Genomic DNA, 12459 nt, shown 5'->3' with positions numbered 1-12459 from the left:
TTCCAGAAGGTTTATGTAAGGAATACGTAAAGAATATGTAACTGGGGCTTCTGTTTCATAGGCCTCTTTTAAAAATATATTTTTTAAAGTGGATAAAATTCAATTTACTGTACTCCTATCTAATATTTTCAGAAATGTCTTTAAATCTGAGCTGTGCCATCTTTCTATGCTATTTAGACACTTTCTAAACAAATCATTCACATTTCAGTTGAAATTGACGAATCGCTGATGCATCTCATATGGAAAAGAAAAAAGGAAGTGGCTTCCCCAAGTCAAACCATCAACAGTTTCATCCTCTGATCTGAATCAATTTCTACACAGGCAAGGTCAGTTAAATTACGTACTTTCTGTACTTTCCTCTAGGTGACAATCTGCTGGTTATAATGCAAGGACACAAGCACTCAAATAGATTTTTCTGACATGGTGTGCAATCTGGCACAAAGCAGCCTTATAAATGTTGCTTGCCTACTCTGCTTTTGCAGATCTAGTGATAGCATAAGTGTAAGCCCTGCCAATTTTGAGTAGCACAGTTAGATTTATGCAACCTATCTGTAGGTATCTGAATCCCTGTTGCCAGATGTGAATGTTTCATGTTCCCAAACTTAAAGATCTAGTTACATTTCCATGCTAGCAAAGTTATACTGCAGTTTCCATCCTTCACAGTACATTTGGAAGCATAGCAGAATTAAAACAAGAATAATGGAATGACGTCTGTGACTGTATGTTATATTGGTATTTAATGGAGTAATACCATAGATAACAGATGATTTATTTCAGCGTTACAGGGCCAAATTGTGATATCATTTTCTCACATCCAAGAGAATCTGCTTTTAATGAGCGATGCACTAACAGGATGAAGCATCATGCAGTTGTTCTGCTAAAGCGTTTCCAAGTATATCTCAGCACAGAAGCAGAGATGCAAACCTTTGCAACTTTGACTTCATAGCATTCTGAGTGATGCTATAGTGTGTGATAATATTGTGATGCTGCACAGATGGTGAATGGCATAAAATTACTCTTTCATTTGTAAACAAACCAAGTATTCAGCCTTACATCTGCAGAAGAGAAGGGACAGTAAACCAATTCAGGGACACTTTTTTTCTTTGAATCAATTTTAAAGTTTCTGACAAAATGCTTCTCTTGTGAAAGTTTTGTTTCCTAGACATTAATGCTACAAAGGAAAAAAGACTGCAGGTTTTCTAGCAAGAGCAGCACCACATATTCAGATAAACTAAATGGAGTTTTAAAGAATACACGCTAAGAGAAACCACCATATTTTTCCATACTTTTTCTACTAGCACTAAACGGTGTTGGTTTTATTGTCATCAGTACACTATTTAGTGGCAATCAGTAGAGAACTCTGATTCAATCTATTTATGACATAGTATAATTCAGTGGAGTTAATACCCATTTCATACTGTAGAGGTACATAAGCACTTCTGAAAAATTAGAGAAAGCTATCTGATTTATGTACTCTGTCTTAAACTGAAGCAAAGGCAATTGCTACTGCAGATTTACAGAGCAAAAGGAAACAACATCCAAAGCATTAATTATAGGATGGGATTTTCTAATTACCTAGAAGACTCCAAACATATGTCATAGTTTTGCAGGAGTGACAAGCGCCGTATCTGAACAGATATTTCTCAGTATACCACTGTAATCCTTTAATATTTAGGCTTCCTTACTGGCAAGATCTCAGCTTTCTGTGATTCTGCAGTTATAGAAATGCCATTTTCCAATTGAAACCTGCTTACATTGTGGAAGTTACTTAAAAATGGAGGCTCATGAGGTCTGTTCCATACTTCAGCACATTGAAAACAAAGATAGATTTTATGTAATAGAAATTTAAATGTAAGGCAGAGTAGAAAGAAAATATGCATCTTGTCTATAGTTAGTGTGAGGTTTTTGTTCATAATAGTACTGCTGGACACTTGTATGGTAACCATTTGAAGATCCCAAAGTCCTTCAGAAATATAAATAAATTAAGCCTCACAACATGATACTTACTATATACCACAACATGGTACGAATGATACCATACCTACAGCAAGTGTGTTGTAAAGTGAAGAAGGGCATTCTCATCTCTCAGATTTCTGCTTTAAAAGAATCAGTCTTCATCAATTGTATAATCACACTTTTTTTTTATTTGAGTTTATCTTGCCAAAAAGATCAATCTCTGAAGAAAGCATTGTAGCTCTTGAGCTAGTCGTGATAGGTCTAAAGAGGAAAGAAAAACCTCAGAGGAGATCTTGAGAAGTGACTTCCAAACACCCATGAGATTTCAGACAATATTTTCTTTCAATTTATAGGGATTTGACTCATGCTTTCTCCTCCAAATTCTACCTTTGCTCCTGTTTCAGTGTAGGGAGCTCAGTTTTTCCTTGATTCTGCATGTTAGCTGAATTTGCCTTTCTTTATGAGTTTTCTTATCAGACAGAATGTCTGTCCTGAAAACTGCCTCTACATGAGAGAGGAATGGGACCAACTACCAGGTTTATATGGTAGCTCACTGCCATGAGCTAGCTGAAACATGCTGTCCAACATCTCAAAAACAGTAAGATGGAAATATACATGGCAATGGTTCACTGTTGCTTCATTTCAGGAGACTTTTGACATTTTCTTTTAAGGTTTCATTGACTATATATTTTTTGTTGCTTTTTAAGGTTCTGTTTTTTATGGAGCTTTTTGGGTTTTTTTTGGTGGTTGTTTTTTGCTCATCCTGAGCGGATCATATGAAAAGGAGTGAGAGAAAAAACAGAGAGTTACTATTTACTAAAATATTTTTTACTTCTATGTAAGAAATACATCTCCTTTCCTCATCACTGATAGGAATGGTGGATACCAAATCCATTATTTATAATCCTTTTGAAAATGTTATCTCACTTACATGAAGATGTTTGAACAATTTAAAGTAATTTCAGTTCTTCCTCAGGACAAAGCATATTCTCTATTTGATCATTTTAGTTACTATTTTCCGAAACAGAAGCCTAAAATGTCTAAGTAAATATGTAAAAATCTGAAATGGGATTGGTTTTTGTGATAAATCAGGGCAGACTGGCAGAACACAAGTTGCAAGTAGTGAATTGCTTCTTTTTATGGCAGTATCACCTTTATGAACTGCAAAACAAATGCATCTGCATTGGATTTAGATTTCACAGAGAGAAAAATCCAAGCTGTTGCAGAATAACAATAATCTTTGGTGAGCAGAGTACTTATGTCTATTGTGCTCATCCACTACTTTTGTTGTTTCTCACCATTCCACAGATAGCATCTTTCAGGTGCTAATCATTCAATGTAGCAATTTGTTAAAATGTTAAATTTGTGGAAAGAATTGACTCAGATTGGGTACTACTTTCAGTATCAAATATCATTCTATTTTCCTTTACAAAATAATCATCAAAACTGTAAAAATGTTAAGGAAGGACACAGAAATTAAGCCATTTCCCATTTGGCATGCAGATATTGCTCTATTTGCCTACTGTGACAGCAACTCAATTTAACACGAGTTTTCATTATATCTCTTTAAATGCCACGTACTACTGAAAAGCATATGAAAATGTATGTAACCTACTATTACAAAAAAAAAAAAAAAAAAAAAAAAGGTGCATTTCTCCACATTTCTCCATTTTGGAGATATGCTGATTTCTGTAACCTTAAATGTATTAAAACATTTTGCTAAAAAATGAGCTCTCAGGTGAGATCTAATTTATGAAATTCCAAGTAATCAATTTCCATGGGGGATTTAGGAGGAGACTTGGGAACTTTTTTTAGGAGGAGACTTTTTCACTGGGAACATGCAACCCTTTATATTACCAGCTATTAGCATATTCTCGCTACTTTCCACTACCATCATAAGACACAAAAAATAGGTATTTTCTTTCATAGAATCATAGAATCACAAGGTTGGAAAGGACCTACAAGATCATCTAGTTCAACCATCCTCCCATTACCATTGCTACCACAAGCTACTAAATCATATCTCGTAGTTTCTCACCCAGATGCCTCTTGAACACTGCCAGGGACGGTGACTTCAGGTCCATTAACTGGCTTTTTGCTCACTCACTCCACAGATACCTCTCTCCACAAATGCTATGTGCAAAAACAGACTTAGAACTACTCAAACAAAAGATTCTGTGCTTTGCTGCCAGAGTCACAAAGAAAACCTTTAAGCTTGAGCTCAACTTGGTCAATACGTTTCATGATGTAATTTATCCCATTTAACACCCCAAAGAGCACCTCTTGTTTTTTTTGCATGTGGAATATATGAAGAGTTCAAATACTCAAATTCTATTTTTCTATAGTCCTAGAAGCAATAGCAAGAAGAATACTGTATACTCACTATTACTTATCTCCAAATCCAAAAAAATCCTGCTGGCCAGGAAGCTACAGATTTTCTTATCTTCCAAAACCAGTTTGATTAATTTCAGTTTGGACTTACAGAATACATGGATGAACAAAAGTTTTCGGTTTTGCTGCTACAAAAATAAATAATGAAAAAGACCTGCTGAGGACTTATCCTTCTGTCTTCTGTATACCTGGAGGGTTGTACTCAGCAGGTAGAGTGTTGCCAGATTTAGACTGTCAGACATGGTGGAGAGAACATTTTTCATGGAAGAACTCAAGCTGTGATCTCTAGAGGAGATAAGGCAAGCAAAGCAGCTACAGTATGTAAATCTAGGTTCAACAGTTTCCCTTCCTCCACCCCCAACCCCCCTTTTTTTTTGTGCCTTAGCAAATTAAATATTCCAGTACAATCACTTTGACCTAGATTTTTAGAACGTGATCAATGGCAGGTATGTCAGTTACTTTCATAATTTTTTTCATGTATTCCTAAATGCTTAAAATGAGCTCATTTCCATTCTAAGAAGACATGTTTGTTGCCATTTCATACATGTTTTATCCATTCTTAGTCATTATTCTGTCACTGAACTCAAGGACAAGGTTTGTGGTTAAAACATGTATAAGGACATCCTTCAGAATCCAGTGTTATGGTTTTGTTCATTTAATTTTGCACAAGCTATTGAAGAGGGCATGTTGGAGATTTTATTGTGAGCATGTAGAATATCAGAGATTTTGTAATCTTGCCTATAACTCAGACCTTATGGAAGGTTTCAATTGGAAGAACTTCTGTTCTTCTGAGCTATAATCAGAGCAGATCCTCCCATAGCTTCATAAAAACAGTGGATAAACAGAAGAATAATATTGAGTTCCTTAAAAGACCTCTGGATAAAGGAACCAGTAACTATAATAGTCATAACATGATAATTTTGGTACAGCCTACAAAACAAATGTTAAGCACAAGGACACATTAGATGTATCATTTTCTAATCTCAGTTTGTACTTGAATTTCATTCCCACAACATTAAAATTATCTCCAGGATACCTTAAACAAAAGAAAAATAGCTCAAAGGCAAAGCTGGCTTTTAGACATTCTTCAGTGATCATTCCCATCATGTCAAAAAAGTCATGGAGACTGCAAAGAAATAATGAGAATTATGTTTTGTTTTTAATCTCAGAATTGACCTTTTCTGTATTCCTTAAAATAGATTATTATTTAATTCAGTCTTCATTAAAATGCAGTCACTGATAACCAAGCTTTGGTACAGTGTTCAGATGCTACTAATAGAGTGAAACCAAATCAGATTTATCCCTTTGCAGGAAGTCGATTCCTTCTGTTATTTATGCACATGGGAGCTTAGAACCAAACTGTGGTCTCACTGAAGTTAATGGCAAAACTCCCACTGACTTCAATTAGAACAGAATTTGGCTCACAGTCTCATTACTGAGGATAACAATTAAAAGAAGCTTTTACAAGCTGTATTGCTGTGTGAAAGGGCATGAACCATGTAGCTGATTTCATTGAACCCGTAGCCAACAGTCATTGCTATAGCAACTGAGGCTCTAACAAAGGTAGTCACTGTCTCTGTAATCATCAGGTGTCACTATAGCAACTAGAGTTTCCAGAGAACAAGAGAGAAATGTTTGAAAACTGTCAATTGGAAAAGAAAAAAGAAGAGAAGAGAAGAGAAGAGAAGAGAAGAGAAGAGAAGAGAAGAGAAGAGAAGAGAAGAGAAGAGAAGAGAAGAGAAGAGAAGAGAAGAGAAGAGAAGAGAAGAGAAGAGAAGAGAAGAGAAGAGAAGAGAAGAGAAGAAGAAAAGAAAAGAAAAGAAAAGAAAAGAAAAGAAAAGAAAAGAAAAGAAAAGAAAAGAAAAGAAAAGAAAAGAAAAGAAAAGAAAAGAAAAGAAAAGGTCTGAGAATAAGAAGGTTGGAACCCAAAGCAACAGAAGGCTAAAACATGGCTCACACTGAAGAGGAATGATTGTCTGGAACCTACACAGACAATGACAAAGGAAGAGAGAGCACAAAGGTTAGATTGGACATGCAGGAGGAAGCAGTTCAGGCTTTCCCTTGGGTAAGGGAAAAAAATAGAGCATTCCTAGCAGATATGTCCAGCTGTATATTAGTTACATTTTGGACATCTTTCTCTTAAAAATTGATTGCTTACTACAGGAGAGAAGAGCTAAGCCTTGTCTACAAAAGCAATTTAAGCCCACTGAGATTTTCAAAAGCACCTACCTGCATTTCTTGTGTACTTCTCATTATAAATATAGTCTGATTTCATTCAATACTGTAAACGCAACCGCTGTTCTTGAAGTACTGCTGCAATTCTACAGACACAATGGTTAAGTGCTCATAATGTTTCTTAATTACAAGTTTTTAAACAGTTCTCAAGTGATAAAAGGAACAGCTGCTGTTTGGATACCGACAGAGATGTAAACAGCATTGCTCATCATAGGTCTATTTTAGTAAAATATGTTTTTAAGCTAACAGATAGGAAGATGTCGGGGTTACCTCTATATAAGAAAGGCCAAAATAATCCCCCACCAAAAAAAAAAAAAAAAAAAAGAAAGAAGAAAAAGTTTCAATGATACTGGCAGAAACTGTAAAATAACCATAGTGGTGTAATGTGTGTCCTGCTACTGTCAGGGTGACAGGAATTTGGATGGGACTTTTTATTTAAGCAAGATTTATCCAATTTTTTTGTGTTAGGTGGCCAAAAATAATTCAAGTGGTTGTTCTGGTATAACTTGGGAGGCAGCTAAGAACCACATGCAATTTATCTCCTTTCACTGAGTGATGACCAGACTGTCTCTGAGCAACATCAGCCTTTCTGGTCTTACTGGGTACAAGGATGAACAACAATACGTTTCTTAACTTACACCAAAATCCTTCTAAAACCTGCAGAATTGACAGGAGATCTGGTACTGCTAGAAGTCGTGTTTTCTTTTCATGTGTGAAGAGAGCCCTCTAGTGGAATATACTTTCAAATTCAATTCATGATGAAGAATAGTCCTTGTACTGTGTTTGCCACCTAAATTGGGTATTTTTCTCTCTTGGTCACATTTTGATACGAAGGAAGTCTCTAAATTGCATATTTTTGAATAAATATCTAGGAAAAGTGAAAAGTGCCGCAGCAATATACTTTGCCAGGCAGCATTGCGGTTTGGTTTTTAATATTTAACTGTTTACCATAGTCAGGATACTTGCAAACACATGGAATTATGAATTTTGCTGCATTTCAGTTGCTGCTGTTTTCCCAACACAATTCAGTCAGCCAATGATTCCATAAGTGTCTCCCCTTAGTAAACAATCATTCAATACTCAAAACCCACCTGGATGCTTTTCTGTGCAGCCTACTCTAGGGAACCTGCCTTAGCAGGCTGGACTAAATGATCTGCAGAGGTCCCTTCCAACCCCTACGATCCTGTGATTTAAAAATCATCTTTACAATTGGCATCCTTAAGTTATATCTTGCTATTTAGATTGTTATATAATATAATATGAAAGAACAGAAACTCTCATGGCAGCAATTCAAGCTGAAAATGGATGTTAAATACGAGTGAACTCGGAACTTCATGATGCTGACATTTCTCAGATAGGATTAAATTTTGTATATCAGTAGTGTTATTTTCTCAGTATTCCTTAAGAATTATGCATCTTAGTTCTGAACCCAGAACTGGTTAAAACCATTAGATCAACAGTACTTTGAAAACATACAGACACAAACTCTTCTTTCCTTCAGAGCTTCAATTACTCCTATAAACATTGGCATTTGTCTTCTCAGAAAAAATGCACTGGCATTTCAGCTTTCTTTTAGTTGAGATTGGTCTGTAATGCTTGGTTCACATACGATTGTTTCAGCGTGTGGAACTGTGCATTATCATGTTATATCGCAGTGTGTATACTGAATTCATTGGTGAGAGATGATTTTCCTAGGTTGATACAAAGGCTGGAGACAGTGACATATAACCAGAAATATTACAACCCTCTTGGGAGACTGAAACTCAAATTCTACTCAACTCAATGTATAATCATCATGATAAGTATTGTGTTTTGATTAGGCAATAAAACAGGCTACAAAGCAAGGAGAGAAAAAAAAAGACTCTGCCTTTTGGATAGGAAGATGTATTCCAACAAGCAGAAAGCATTTTTGAAGCTAATTTTTGGGTAAGAGCAATAGCTGTAATGTACTAGATATATAGATAACGTGGACTATTATTTCAGACTCCAAAGTCTATATGACCCTTGTAGATAAATTATCATTCAGACCAAGTAAGCAGGAGTAAAACCAGAGTTTTACCTCAGGAAAAGTGCAGACAGGATCCATAAAAACCAGCAAATAAACTGATTTCATATGACAATTCTCCTAAGCAACAGAAGAATGGATTTTGAAATAGACAGATAACTGGTGGTTGTAAACTGACACTTAGGTCACTACTGTGGGCTTAGTGGCCTTAAGTGGCCTTAGCCCTCAGGATTTCATTGGCAGTCATGTATCAGAACAGGAGATAGAAAGGCAGATCTCCTGGCTGGAATGGATTACAGAAGGATAACCAGTTGTGATCCCACTAATCCTGTTCCAGTCTGTCTGGGGATTTTAGGCAAGAAGGCTGTGACAGAACATTTGTTATTTGGGCACTGGCAACGTGGTGGATCTCTCAGTTTCAGAGTTGATTTTGCTTAGTGTTTTATTTACGTGTACATAGAGACCATCTTGTATTCAATGTTTCTTTTTACTTTAGCTGTACTTTACATATGCTTGCATAATGGCCAAGGTTGCTAAAGCATTGTCTCTGGTTACAATTCCCATCAACTGTAATCACTGTAATTAATTATAATTTTTTAATTCTTTTACTTACCTGAGTATATTTTCCAAGATGAGGATCTCTCCACTGATTTGCAAGAGTCCTTTCACTTTTTCATCAATCCCCATAGCTTTATAGTTTCTGTAACATCAGACTTCTACAGTTACAAAACTAAGGGAGAGAATGATATTTCTTCTGTCAAATACACGAAGGACACTTCATAAAGTGGAAACAGGAAACAAACAAACCTGCACCCTCTTGTTCATAAAAAACGACATCTCAAGAGAGATTAAAACAATATTATTTGCATTAAGAGCACGAAATTATTAAAATTGCCCGACATACTAAGTTAGAATATAAATTATATCTTACCTCTGTCTTTGGCCTGCAAATTAATATTCTAAATATCTTCCCTATGAAGACTTTCTTCCTTCACTTGGTATCTTGTTCAGAAAACCAAAATGTAACGTTTTAGTTTATCCAGTTCCCTTCTCTTCATTTATCATGTTATCAGTGCTATAAATGTAAATGCTACAAAATATGATTGTTCTGTATGACTAGTAAACAAAGCAAAACTTTGAGAGAAGTTACTCCAGTTAGGAGAGAAAATCTGTGAGGGATCTGAATGCTACTGAAAATGTGGTTACAAATAAAAACGTGGCAACAGCTGAGCACAGAAAAAAAAAAATCGAACAGATCATCTGGTCACACTGCCAACAATGTTTCAAATGAGACCTCACTTCAAATACTGAGGTCATACCGAGTCTTCATTTACTGTGTTTCTTTGTGCTGTCCAGACTTTTCCAGTACAGCTTCTTCTCATCTTTCCAAACATCCTTTATTGCAGAACTGTACTTAGCAGAACATTCCTGAAGAAGTACTGGACATGAGATTGGCTTCATTATGCTCAAGGGAAATCTGGTTTTGTGCACACATATTTCTAATGAAGTAATATGGCATGTATTGGACTATCACAGAAAGTCATACCCTTCATTCAGAAAATGTAGCAAATTAAACTGGATTGAATCTATTCATACAGTCTTTTTTTATTACTTCAGGAGTTCACTTTTGCTTTACTCAGCATATGATCCTGAGCATGTGGGGCATCCTTCTGAGTAGTCTACACATGCCAAAATATCATCAGATCACTAAAAGCAAAAAGCATTCCTATTAATGTCCTGTACCTCTTAGAATAAATACATTTTCCCCAATGGTGTATGCATTATAATACAATACCCACTTGCATACATTTTGATTCAGATACTTACTTTACCTTAATCATCATATCTTCATACTCTGTTCAGAATTCAGAGATTGTGTAGTGGTGATAATGCATGCATTGCAGCTGAAGCTCCCACACATTCAGAAAGCATTGGGTTAAAATTCACTATATTTTCCACTATATTCTTAGCCATTATGATATTTTTCAAATGCCTTACCACACAAGTACAAGGGAATCAGCATTAATTTCTGTTTGTAAAGTCTGTTTAAAATAACTGTGAATGGCAAAAGCTGGTATAACTTTTATTCGGATATCATCTTTCACTTAATGATCTAAGCCCATTTACAAACAAACCTTGAAAATTACATAATTATTGATCTTCCCAGTCTTAAGATTGAATAGCCTGGTAGTATCTGTAAGGAATCCATCTAAGTCAGTGATGTCCTACACATGTAGGTAAATTCTGGCAGCTCACTTAGAAAAAAGTCTTATGTGCCTTGCAGGAAAAAAAAAAAGTTACTCTTGCTTTGTATCACCACCTCACAGTGAATGAATGATGACAATAAATCAGAAAGATGAGAAAGAAAACATAATCTCTGCGGGCAAATGTGTCCTCAAACAGGAAACAACTATGTTGTGAAACACTAGAATTTTTCAGTTACACAGACAGATAAGGAAACCGATTTTTTTTCCTGCATGTTAGCAGCTTTAAAGAAAATTATTCTCTCATGCGATCACAGATGCCCTTGTCTGTGATGGGTGGCTGTGTTTGGAAAGCTGATTTAAAATTCTGTCTTACATCTCTGGGAGAAAAGCCAGACCTGTGACATGACAAATACTATTTAGAAGCAAATTTCCCCAAAACTATACAAACAGTTGTGCCAAGTTTTTGGCAGAATTTAAGCACCCAAGTCCAATACCTGCAACTTCAATCTTCCATAATAGAAAACACTAATTGCAGCATTTCCCCAATATCTACTGCTGTGCATGAAGAAAAACATTCAAAAATCGCTCACTGAAGTATGCTTGTACACACAAACTGCACTGTTTAGCCTAGCCTAGGCATTATCTACAAGAGATAGAAATCTTATGTCATTTCTCCCAACTTTTTTGTGGCTGTAATAGATATTCCAATATTAAAACAAAACAAAACAAACAAACAAACAAAAAAACAGAGAGGTTTAGACTTAGGATCCAACAGTTGTTGTATATCCTCAAAGGCTGCTTTGGAATAATTTAGCTATTTTCTATAGTGGTGTGATTTTTTTCTACCAGAATTCAGCTCTAGGCAGCCCACAATATGAAAGCAGTTGAAGTGGTAAAATACATAATTTATCCTCATCCACTACAGCAACAAGCATCTTTTATCAGTACAGTTATGTTGAAATTAAGGAAACTTACTCCTTTAACTATCAGTAAAGGAAAAAGTTTGCTTTGTGTCTAGATTAACTTGTTAAGCCCAAACCCTACTCAGGAAGTGCTCTGGTTTCAGCTGGGACATGCATAAAAGCCTTCATTTAGTTAAAAGTCAACCTTCAGAAACTTACAGCTTAATGAAAGTGTAAATCTCGGAACAAGTTTGTGGTTTTCTTGCTCAGTAGAAATAAAAGAACAAAAAATTGAAAGTAAATAAAGTCCCTCTAATGACCCTTTGGTTCTTTCTGCAACAGTTTCACACCCAGAGACGTGAGCGGATCAACCACTGCAATGTTTAGTTATTCTCCATAACATATTTGCTTTTAGAAAATTCTTCCTGAAGAAGGTCTGGTTTTTGTTTTCCCCTTAAATAACATTTTTCAAACAAACACTTAGAAGCTCTAGGTAAAATTATTTAGTGGAGAATTAAAGCAGAGCAAACTATAATAATTTTGGTCCACTAATACATTGCTTACCAATTTGCACTGCATATGTGATAGCCAGCATAACTCTTTTTCCTAATATTTTTCTGAGGATGTTTAGTATGTTCTAAGATACTTCATATTAAAAGAGACAACAGCTGGGAAATACAGAATTCCAGTTGTTACTACAAGTCTTCTGCCTTGAGTCCTATGCAATAAACCTTTTATTTGTATGATTACATACTGGTTTTCT

This window comes from Tympanuchus pallidicinctus, unplaced genomic scaffold (assembly GCF_026119805.1).
Source record: "Tympanuchus pallidicinctus isolate F22 unplaced genomic scaffold, pur_lepc_1.0 scaffold22, whole genome shotgun sequence".
NCBI classification, from domain to species: Eukaryota; Metazoa; Chordata; class Aves; order Galliformes; family Phasianidae; genus Tympanuchus; species Tympanuchus pallidicinctus.
Note: the sequence above shows the minus strand (reverse complement) of the source record.